This window comes from Mus caroli, chromosome 17 (assembly GCF_900094665.2).
Source record: "Mus caroli chromosome 17, CAROLI_EIJ_v1.1, whole genome shotgun sequence".
In the NCBI taxonomy this organism is placed as follows: Eukaryota; Metazoa; Chordata; class Mammalia; order Rodentia; family Muridae; genus Mus; species Mus caroli.
This window is the reverse complement of record NC_034586.1, coordinates 23,799,774-23,811,933: the sequence shown is the minus strand read 5'-3', so window position 1 is coordinate 23,811,933 and position 12,160 is coordinate 23,799,774. Positions and strand designations below refer to the sequence as shown.

The 12,160-nt window shown below is 45.9% G+C and overlaps 1 protein-coding gene across 7 annotated transcripts in view; it reads right to left on the bottom strand.

Annotated features, from left to right (window-relative positions):
* Anks1a (ankyrin repeat and sterile alpha motif domain containing 1A) overlaps positions 1-12,160 on the bottom strand; it is a 154,280-nt gene that overhangs the window by 100,784 nt on the left and 41,336 nt on the right. The window contains exon 1 of one of the 7 annotated variants that reach the window (XM_029471560.1): positions 2,079-2,287. The exons of the other annotated variants lie outside the window; for them this stretch is intronic. The gene's annotated coding sequence lies outside the window, so the exon portion shown is untranslated. Of the gene's footprint in view, positions 1-2,078; positions 2,288-12,160 lie in introns of those variants that run through there. 7 annotated transcript variants of the gene reach the window in all.

Below are 12,160 nucleotides of genomic sequence, written 5' to 3'. Positions count from 1 at the left end.
ATTCAAACCGCCATATTTCACTTCCTGGTCCCCATAGGCTTGTAGCACTATCATAATGCAAAACTATATTCAGTCCAACTTCAGGGTTCCCATCTGTAGTCTATCACAGTCTCAGCAATGTTTAGAAGTTCAAAGTCTCTTCTGAGACTTAAAGCTATCTCTCTGTAAAATCAAAATAAAAGAGCAGATCACACACTTCCAACATCACCAGCCGAGGGCACACATGACCAGTCAGAAACGGAGGAGAGGGAGATCAGTGAGGAAACACTGGGCCAGGGAAACAGAAAACCAGCAGGGCACACTCCAGATTTTACCCTGGCCTGTCCGATGTCAAAGCCCTCTTAAGATCTCCAACTCCTTTCAGCTTTCCTGGCTGCAGCACTCTTTTTGGACTGGCCCCACTCCTTGTCAGCAGCAATCCTTGGCAGTTACCCCAAGGCTCTGGCACCTCCAACATCTTGGGGTCTCCAAGGCGATCAGGACTTCACCTTCACAGCTTCACACAATGGCCTCTCTAGGCCACAGGGACATGCTTGCCACACACCTGGCTTCAGTGACTTTCCTTAGTTGTGGGGAGACAGTAAACCCCTTTCTTCTTTCCTTGACTCTAAAGCCACAACCACATGGTTGAAGTTGCCAAGCCCTGCTGCTTTCTGGGGCTGCAACATGGCCCCCAAGTTCTTGAGAGTTCTATATCCCGATCAGCAGGCAGCAGGAAGAGCCAGACACTGGGCCTGGCTGGAGCACCTAAGACCTCAAGGCCCACCCTCACTGACCCACTTCCTCCAACAAGGCCAGGCCTCTGAGTAGTGACACTCTCTCTGGGTCTATGGGGCCACGTTCATCCAGACCACCACAGTCCCCCAACCTGGTATGCTTCCCTTACTGAGACAGCTTCTGGATTGGTCTCTTCATCTTCATTTCCAAAGTCACCTCCTTACTCTCGAATCACCCCCCAAATGACTACAATTTAACAAAGAAACATTTCACAGAAGTTTTCACTATCTCAAGGGTCACCCAGTCAGGTTTTGCTCAGAGCTTCCTAGACTGCTCTCAATGGAACAGCTCCTCAGCCTGCCACACAGGGGTGTCAATCCCAGCACTGCCACCACAGTGGCAGTACCTTCTGCCTCATGCTCACAGGTGCCAGCTATGTGTGTCTGTGTCTGCACACATGCTCACAGGTGCCAGCTATGTGTGCCTGTGTCTGCGTGTGCACAGTGCTCTCCCTACTTCATCTCAAACTGAAACCTCCAGCTTCCTTCAAAGTCCCATGGCATCCTCACCCTGCTTTCCAGGCTGTGAACAACCGAGATCTCAGCTGCCCAGACTCAGTCCTTTATCCCTGTGCCTGCATGGTACTTAAAACACCTGTCCAACATCTTGTCTTTAGAAATGGGAATGGCCATAGTGGACACCAGGGACGGCTGTCAAATGGCTGAGCCACACTGGAACCCAGGTTTTTTGGTTTTCAGTAATGTTCTTTTCATTACTAGGGTAACTCCTCGTCTCACTTCATGCTGTGGGCTATGGTCAGACTAACTAAGCAGTTTGTGACCCCACTTTGGTGGGGAGCGTCAAATGACCCTTTCATAGGGATCACCTAAGAACCATTGGAAAACACAAATTTACATTACGAGTCTTAACATAAACAAAACTAGTTATAAAGTAACAATGAAAAAATATGTGTATATATATATATATTTTTTTTTTTTTTTGGTTTTTCGAGAAAATTTTATGGTTGGAGGTCACTATGACCAACATGAAGAACTATGTTAAAGGGTCACAGCATTGGAGGATTGAGAACCATTGGTCTACTGGTAAGGCTGAACCCTTTACCATAGGGAAAGTCTGGAAGAGAATGTCTAAGGAATTTTCTGGTGCTGTGAGGAGCAAAGGATGGGGGTGAGGAAAGTCTGGGGCTCTTAGAACAAGCTGGAGTGCCCGGGGAAGAGGTGCAGCAGAAACCACCCAAAGGGAGCTGTCTCTGGCCTGCCTGGTCCTGTCCAGTGTCTCGCTCAAATGCCTCTCTCCCCCCAACACACACACACACACACACACACACACACACACCCCACCTCTGTACTGCTTCCAGGCAGCCGCAGCGGCTCCAGCACGCAGCTTCTTCACTAGCAGTTGCATTCAGTTTGGGAGAGAAACACGGTCATTATTTCTGAAATAGCTGTACAGGTTATACAGATCAAATTCTGCTGCCTTAAGCTCTTCTGTTTAAACTAATTTTTCAAGAAGTTGTTCCTCCATAATTTAGCACATCGCCCAGCTGTAACTTCCGTTAGTGAAAACAGCTGAACACGGCAAATTACTTGGGAACAACAAAGCCGGATTTGGCTTTAACCAAGTCCAGGTTTTTCTCGCTCTCTCTGTCTCTAATTGTGAAGTGTTTAAATTTAGCCTAATCCCAGGGCCTGTCTCAGGAACTCCAAGATCTGTCTTTAATCAGTGCCCCAATTCTGCTTTTGTCAAATTCTTCATCTAGCCTTCTCAAAAGAAGCACAGCACTTCTCCTTGCAGCCTTCTATAGTCCTCGCTCTGGATGGCTGAGGTTGGCAGACTCGCAGCTTTCGAAGCAGTACCACAGTGTGTAACAGCTGCTAGTGGAGGAGGTGAGACATTGTCATCAGTTAGAGAGGACACCACCTTCCCAGCTAGATGGTGTCCCTACAGAGAGCTATTTTGCTTCTAGATTATAAATTTACAGGAAGCAACCAATCGCAATCCACCCTTCGGGAGGGGAAGCCTCATGTGCAAGAACAGAGGGATGCTCATCACGCTGATGGGCAGACAGGGTGAATTCAGCTTGAGCAACCGTGGCACCTGCATGAGAAACGCAAGAAGACAACAGTCTCTGTGGACAGACTGTCACAGTAGGTACCGAATCAACTCTATTTTTCACACCAAATAGGAAAGAAAGAGTTTGCATTACACAAATTTTAACATGCTCAGTGGTGCGACACCACCTCAGAGAGGACACACTGTTACCCTGGAATCAGGATGGAAGCTCTCTGCCTGACTTGTCAGTTCTAAACTCCTGCCTCCGGTTCACTATCTACCTCAATCCTTAGAGACTTAAATGTAGGTTCATAAACCTTCTGAAACCCTTAGAAAGTCTATGGATGCCACAAAGTCCCTATGATTTGTCCGTTTCAGCTGCTAATCCCCGTGCCTTTAAAAACACATGTCTAACAATTACTGGTTAAGAAACAGTAACAGCTGAAAGCCAAAACATTATGTTCCAAACTATAATATGAATCATTTCTAAGCCTTTTAAGATCAAGTGTAAATTATAATATGAACTGAAATCCTATACTCCAGGTTATTACTCTAAGTAAAAAGAAATCAATCAGTTTGATAAGCATAGTCGCAGCCTAACTATGAAAGCACAACTTAATACTAGCAAGCAGGAGTCAGATGCCACCACTGAACTCACAGACAGGAAGAAAACAGTATGATAAATGAATATGCCCATGCAACCTTGGGACGTCCAAGAAGTGATCAAACTGCCTAAAATTAAAAGCCTCAGCCTACCAAATTCAATAAAGAAAAAAACAGATATAAATATTCTGGATCTATTAAAGAAATTGAACCAACAATTTCTTCTCTCAACAAAATGCAAATGACAGCCCCAGAAAACTTTACTTTCTGGTAAATTCTCCTGAACATTTAAAGAGGAAACAGTATCACTTGCTTGTGCTTCCTTCCAGAAAATGGAGGCAGAGAGAGCTCAGCTAACTCATTCTGTAGAACTGGCAGAGTTCTAATGTCCAAACCAGAAAGTAACTTAGGAGAAAGAAAAACAGCAGGCACAGTGGCTTTGCGTGCCTGCCTGTAAGGCTAGCCCTTGGGAGACTGAAGCGGGGAGCAAGTGTCTGCGGCCAACCGGGGCTACAAATGAGACCTTATCTCAAAGACAAGAAAAAAAGAGAACAGAAGTGTGTCAGTCAGGGGTCTCTAGAGTCGCAGGACTTAAGGAATGTTTGTATATATTAAGGAAATTTATTGTGGTGACCTACAGTCTGTAGCCCGACACACCCAACAATGGGAAGCTATGGATGGGAAGTCCAAGAATCTAGTGGTTGCTCAGTCTCTTGAGGCTACTTGTTTCAGCTGGTCTTCTGTAGAAGCAGATTCCAACAGATGTGCTGGCAAGTAAGTGCAAGAGGCGAAGAAGAGCAAATCTTCCCTCTTCCAATGTCCTTATGTAGGCCTCCAGCAGAAGGTGTGTGTCACCACACCTGGATCTGGGACTAGCTTTGTCCCAGGCTGACCTTGAACTCAGAGATCTCCTTGCCTTAATCTCCTGGGATTAAAGGAGCGTATTACCTTGCCTGGACCTAAGCATTTCATGGTGACTATGCCTCAAGATCTCCAGGCCAAGATCCGGGTCAGAAGCCTGTGTCTTCCAGCCTCAAGATCTGGATCACAGGTGTGCCCTCCAATTCTGGATTGTAGTTCATTCCAGATATAGTCAAGTTGACAACCAGATATAGCCATCACAAGAAGAAAGGGAAAGGGAAAGGGAAAGGAAAGAAAAATAAAGGACATGATCTCCAATGACACAAATATAAAAACCAGCAACAAAAGCCGAGCCAATCAAACACAGAATTACACACCATGGCGAGTGCATTTAATTGCAGCAGTGAGCCCAATAGTAACATCCATATCACTGGACTGCTGGGATGTGTCAGTGGGAAAAGATGCCTGCTGCCAAGTGTCATGACCTGAGTTTACTCTGAGACACACACAGGAGGACAGAAGCAACTCTAGCAAGTTTTCCTCCCACCTTCAAACATGTCACAGTACCCACCCCCCATTAATTAGTTACTGTTAATGGGCTAAAGAAAAAAACCATATGGTTGAATCGATATAAATAAGAAAAGCATTTTACAAAACCCAAAAACTCATTCATCATAAACATCCTCAGAGCACAAGGAACAGAACTTGGAGAGTTTACAATGGGAGCCAGAGAGACGGAAAGAGCACTGAATGGGGTCCCTGGCACCCGCATCCGGTGGTTCCAGCCCTAGGGAGAGCAGGTGCCTCTGGCCTCCGTAGACACAGGCGCATGTGCTCGTACACTCACACGGACCCGTACACACACGTGATTTAAATGAATGAGATAAAATGTTAGGATGAGTTTATAAATAAGACTACCACCTCACTGCATGGTGAGAAGGTAAGTGTGCTCCCGGGAACAACAAGGTGTGGATGTCCCGCTCGATACTGTGTCCTTCCCGCTTGCTCCTGGGGGGAGGGGGGGTATAGTAGCAAAGTAAGCTGGGTGCACTGGCACAGGTCTGTAATGCTAGCACAGCAGGCAGGGGAGGACAGTCTCTGAGTTTGAGATACCCTGGTGTACCCAGTGTGTTCCAGGGATAATACAGTGTAAGACACTGTCTACAGAATGGTTCCGACTGGGTTCATTTCTCTCTCTACCTTATTTAGACAGGGACCCTTGCTGGACTCACAGCTCATCAACCTGGCCTCACTGGCTGGTCACCAAGCTCTAAGGATGCTTCTGTCTTTACTCCCCCAGGATAGCTATGAACCCAGCCCAACGTAAACTCTGAGCTTACTTAGACGTTTTTGTTTTGTTTTGTTTTGAGACTTACTATTTTTTTTAAATTATTAAAAGACAGCTGGATTGTGTAGTTCCTGAACATGAACTTCACAGATAACTCTGTGGTGTTACAATGTCAAAGGGTTGGACATGCCTTTGAGAGAACTAATAGAGAAAAATTTCACTTCCTCCAGAGTATGGCCTGGCACTGGGAAGCCACGAAAGGGACAGCGGAACCTTCCCATGAGATTACAGCCAAGGCAATCAGATTCAAAAGGCAACACTGAGTGGCTGATCCTGCTGAGTTCTACCCCTTACCCAGAGAGATCTGAAATACAGACATCCTTGAGGTTCCCAACCTGTCACACTCTGCTGCTTGATGACAACCCGGGTTTTATCGTTTTCTTTTTTAAAAAAAGAGATGTGCTTATTTTATGTATGCGAATACACTGTCACTGTCTTCAGACACACCAGGCATCAAATCCCATTACAGATGGTTGTGAGCCACCATGTGGTTGTTGGGAATTGAACTCAGGACCTCTGGAAGAACAGCCAGTGCTTTTAACCACTGAGCTATCTCTGCAGCCCCAACCCAGGTTTTTTCAAGGATCAGTTTGGGTCAAATCTCAGAACTGCATCAGGATGGTCAAGAGTGTCAAACATCAGGGGACCTGATCCATCCGTTACTAAAGAAGAAAAGCCATATATCCCTTTAATTAAAAATAGCTGCTGCTGGCAGGGTGAGCACTTCATCTGTAATCCCGTCACCTGAGCGGCCTGAGACAAGACAGTGGCCTCGAATTCAAAACCAGCCTAGGCCATACAGTGAGATCCTTTTCAAAACCAAATAAATCTTGACAACTCAGTACACTTTCATTACATACAGTAGCAACAGTAACATGGTTTTAATATGTAATGTTATATATTTTAAATCACATTTACATATTAAATGATGTGTTATACATATGTAACATATGCTATTTAATTATTTGTTTGTTTAGGTATTCTGAGGAAGGGTTTCTCTACATACCCCTGGATGTTCTAGAACTCACTATATAGGCCAGGCTATCTTGGAACTCAGAGTTCCACCTACCTTTCTGCCCCTTGAGTGCTGGGATTAAAGGCATGCACCACCATGTCCAGCTTCTCATGACTTTTTAAAGAAAACCAACCTGAGGGGCTGGAGCAGTGTGGCTCAGCAGTTGAGAACACAGAACGTCCTTGCAGAGGGCCCAGGCTGTGTTCTGGACACCCATATTTGGGCAGCTCACAACTGTGTATAACTCCAGTTCCAGGGAATCCACTGTCCCTGGTCTCAGTGTATGTCAACAGGAACACACAGTTACAAAGAATTAAAACATCAACAATGCATTAAATGTAAAAAACATAAAGGCAGATCAGGCATCACTGCTGAAAGAAACACAGACTTATTTGTATATGTACAGAGAAAAAAATTAATTTCTTATAGGTTAGGGGATCTAAAGGACAAAGACATTTTGTAAATTCTGTGAATATATTTTTAATTCATGTGCACTGGTATTTTGCCTACACTCAGGTGTCAGATCCTCTGGATCTGGAGTAACAGACAGTTGTGAGCAACCAGGTGGGTGCTGGGAATCGAATCCAGGTCCTCTGAAAGAGTAGCCAGTGCTCTTACTGAGCCATCTCTCCAGTCCCCTACTTTGTACATTTTATAGTTTTGACTATCTTTTTTTTAACCAAGAGGGCATATTACTTAAATAACTGTAAATGGGCTTTTATATTTTAGGAAAAGTTCGAGTCATCAACATGTCTATCTTGGTTCAATTTGAATTTGTATGCAATGTGCATAAAAGACAGCGTATAAAAAATCATCAAGAAAAGTATTTCTCCATCTCACAGACCGGTGCAAACTGAAGCATGTCACATTTCTGTTTCTCCTCTGAAATTATGTGCAGATTCCCATTGGTGCTTCAAGGACAGAGGCCCCTCTGAGTGCACTGTCTAGAACATTCTACACATTCACTAAAAATGTTTCCAGCAGGAGAGACGGGAACAGTGCACTGGAGACACTCTTGTTCATATTCAGGTCAGCCGGCTGCACCGCTCACCCAGCCGGATAAGGGATGTGCGCTGTGGCCCTGCCTTCTCTTCTCCAGGCAGTTGGTTTCCGGAGCTTGCCGTGCAGAACCCACTCTACAGACACAGTGTCCTCATCAGCACAGACACTCCCTTCTTAGACCCAGGCTGCTGATCCTGCAACTATGCTTGCTGTGAAAAGCAAATGAACACCAACTGAGACACCAACTCTGGGAATGGACTCTGTGGCCATCTCTTCAGGTACCAGAGAAGAGAGAGGAGCCTGAGATGCAGAGCTTCCTCCAGATGTCAAGGAACTGCAGCCACTCCCTACAGGCTGCAACACGAGGGGGAAAGGCCACAGGAGACAATATGCATACCCTGGCTCTCCCAGTTTGTTGGGGCTGACTTCTGGCCCATCTTCTAAGCAGAATGTGGGAAGCATTAGCAAACACCATGACACATGACAAGCCAGCAGCAGCCGTCCTTAGGGACTGCCCAGTGCTTTTACTCCTCAGGACGAAAGTAAAAAGGCAGCAAGCAATGACTCCACCACAGCACAGGGCAGGCACTGTGAAAACCAACCAGGCAAGCTAATGATAAAAATGCTAATGAAGGCATTCCGACCCGGCTGCAGCCTGAGTGCATGCGTGCCTGACTTGGAAGGAAGGGCTCCAGAGACATTGGGTCAATCAATGCTGCTCTGCACCCTGTCCATTGATGGCAAAAGTGTACTTCTGCCTCTACTGGACTATTCTAACTACTTTTGAGTTGCTTGTGAAACAACTGTATTCATTAAATAAAAGAGCCTCACATCAGTGCCTGAGGCCCTGATGTTATCTAAAAACCAGTTTTAAGGATAAAAATTCATAAACTGTCTCTGGAGGTGCTCAGCCGAAGACGGCAAGTTCAGCCTGGCCTGGACTACACAGTGAGACACAGCTCACAAAATAATAATATGCATATGCACGTACACACATGCACACACACAGAGACAGAGAGAGATTTAGGACAACCACTAAATATTCTGATGCTGTAACACTTCGGAGTTTTTAAGACTCATTCGGTTGGTTTGTTTAAGACAGGGTCACACTATGGAGCTCTGGATGGCCTGGAACAGCCTGCTGGGATCAAAGGTGGGGATGCGCACCACTTCACGCTTGTCTTTTACCAATTAAACTGTGGGCTAAAACCACGTGGGGTCCTGTAACTGAGTGTGGGAATAACAACAACAACAATGACGACGACAGTAGTAGTAATATGGTAAGGTATTTCTGGACCTACAATGGACCAAAAATTAATTCAAACTCCAGTGTGAGATGAACCTGAGGTGCTCCTGGCAGTGCTGGACTGTGTTACATCACATGACTTCTTTGCATCTTTGGTTGCACTACATACCACCAAACAATGCTGCCCACAACCCCTAGGCTGAGATCCAGTAGACTCTATGCTATGAATGGTGGAATTGACTCCACACAGCAAGCTTTCTGCTTCTACAGAAATCTAATGGGCTAATTACAGAAAATAAGGACTTTAAAAAAGTGGTTTATCAGCCAGGTGGTGGTGGTGCATGCATTTAATCCCAGCACTCAGGAGTCAGAAGCAGGCAGCTCTCTTAGTTTGAGGCCAGCCTGGTCTACAAAGCAAGTTCCAGGAATGACTAGGTCGACACACACAAACCCTGTCTCAAAACAACCAACAAAAGAAGTGAGTTAGTAGTCCCAGTAATGGGCTTCCTTATGGTATTTTCTTTCTTTCTTTTTTTTTTAAAGAAAGATTTATTTATTTTATGTGTATGAGTACAGTGTAGCTGTACAGATGATTGTGAGCCAACATGTGGGTTGCTGGGAATTGACCTCAGGAAATTCTGCTTGCTACAGCCCTGCTCACTTCAGACCAAAGATTTATTTATTATTATACATAAGTTCACTGTAGTTGTCTTCAGACACACCAGAAGAGGGCATCGGATCCCATTACAGATGGTTGTGAGCCACCATGTGGTTGCTGGGAATTGAGCTCAGGCCCTCTGGAAGAGCAGTCGGTGCTCTTAACCTCTGAGCCTTGCCAGCCCTCCTTATGGTATTTTCATACATGCAGTGATCTTTTCATCCTCCTCCCCAGCCCCAGCTCCCTCCCTGGCTTCAAGGTCCACTGCTGTCTGATCCCCCCAGCTCCCTCCCTGGCTTCAAGGTCCACTGCTGTCCGATCCCCTCTGCTCCCCAGGGGCCTTTTCACAGAGATTCTATTACCCTCTCCTTTTCTCCTCCCCTGCCCTACCTCACGTGCACGCAGGCTTTAACCTGACATAATGGTGTTCTGCTCCCTCACGATTACATCGGCAGTTACCCCACTGCACACTCATACCACATTTTCTATTTTCTTCAACCATCCATCCACCTGCTGAGAAGCATCCAGCTGACTTCCATTTCTTGGTTCCTGTGACTACTGCTGCAATGTGTGGACCTCTGAGGACACTTAAGGGACACCGTGGTCAGCGGTAGCTTTCGTTGTCTTGGTCTTCTGAGATAAGACAGTATGCAGCCCAGGCGCTAGAATGGCAGGTGTGTTACACCCAGCTCTGTTTGCTGAGGAGTCTCCACCTCAGCAAAGCCAAGGCATCCCCATCGGCAGCAACTAAGGCCGCCCCTCCTGTCCTTGCCATCCTTGGTCCTCTGATTTCTTGCTGTTAACCAATGTGACCTGGGTAAGATGGAATCTCAGAAGAGTAATTTTTATTTCCATTTCCCAGGGACTAAGGATGCCACTTTTTCAAATATTTACCTTTTGCACTTCTTTTGAAAACTGTACATTCAATCAATTAGCCTGCTGACTGGAGAGTTATTTTGGAGGTGCTTAGTGTTCTTTATATTCTCTGCATTAGCCCCTGTCTGAGGTAAGACCCACTCCTCCCCCACTCTGTCTCTGCACTCGGGTGATTGTTCGCTCTGCCGTGTGTAAACCTTTAGAGCTCACATAAGCGTATCTGTCGACTCTTGGGGTGGTTGCTGTACAAGTGGGTTCTTTTCAGAAAGTTCTCAGTCGCCCTCCTGTGTCTTGGGAGTTCCCTCTGCGGTTTCAAAGCTTTATGTGGGATCCTCGGGGCCCTGATTCACACTGACTGCAGAAGGAAGGGTGGGTCAGGCTTCACCCATCTACAGACAGTTGCCCGTTTTCTCAGCCCTGGTTGCTAAGGAGGTGCTCTTTTCAATCTAGTGTATGTTTGTAATAAAAACGAAGCGGCTCTGGCCGGCAAGGTGGCTCTGTGGATGAAGGCACTTGCCACGTAAACCTGACGACCTGTGTTCAGTTCCTTGAACCCACGTGAAGGTGAATGAGAGGTCCAACTCCACAGAGCTGCCCTCTGACCTCCATGTTCTTACATACCCAGGAGTAATTGAACAGCAGACAACTACAGCTGCATGGACTTCTGTGTCCGTTACTTGAGCCCGTTGGTCCGCATGCCTGTGCTACGCTGTCTTCGTGACTTTGGCTCTACAGCACAATCTGAGACTAGCTAAGCATGCTGCCCCCAGCATTACTTGTTCTGTTTAGGACTACTGTCCTATTTTGTGCTTTTGTACAATTGTAGGACTGCTTTTCTAACGGGCGCAGCTACTTTTGGTAATACAGCCATCTTCACAATGTTAAGTCTGCCGGCCCACACGCATAGGAGAGCGTCCAGCTTTCTCTATAGAACCCTCCTTGGTTCAGCACAGTCCTCGCTTTTAAAAGCTATTGTGAATAGGGTAGTTTTCCTAATTTTATTATGTGTGTCAGCAGATTTGTTATTTTACCTGGAAAAAAATAGTATGCCAATTGCACAAACGGCTACTTTACTGAAAGTGTTTATCAGCACTCTATAGGTCTTTTGGTGGCAGCTTGAAGGTCTTTTAAACACAGAATCAAGTTGTCTGCAACAGGTGATCTGATCGTCCCTTCCTCTCTGCACCCATCTTAGTTTTCTCAAGGCTCCAGACCTGTAAGTACCACACTGAACAAGAGGAAGGGTGGGAACCTCTCCCCAGTCCATACCATGCCAGCCAGGGTTTATCACACATAGCCCTCACGGTACCCAGTGGAGCCCCTGGGACTGACTGCTTCGGGACTTTAGTGTGAAGGGATGCTGTCCTTCCTGCATCTGCGAGATAATGATGTAATTCTGTTCCTCAGTCTACATGTTGTATTTAATACACAATTATTAGACGAAGATAAAGTCTTCCTTATCTCTCCAACTGTGTGATCAGATGTTAGCATGGCTACAGAAGCATGGTTGGCTTGTGTGTGATTGGTAGGTTGGCTTCTATCTCTTGGCTCTCAGTCTGTGTGGATCTTTACCTGTGAGATGTGATGTTTTTAAGTTTAATATGTTCTGAGCTGGGCATGGTGGCGCACACCTTTAATCCCAGCACTCAGGAGGCAGAGGCAGACAGATTTCTGAGTTTGAGGCCAGCCTGATCTACAAAGTGAGTTCCAGGACAGCCAGAGCTATACAGAGAAACCCTGTCTTGAAGAAACCAAAAAAAA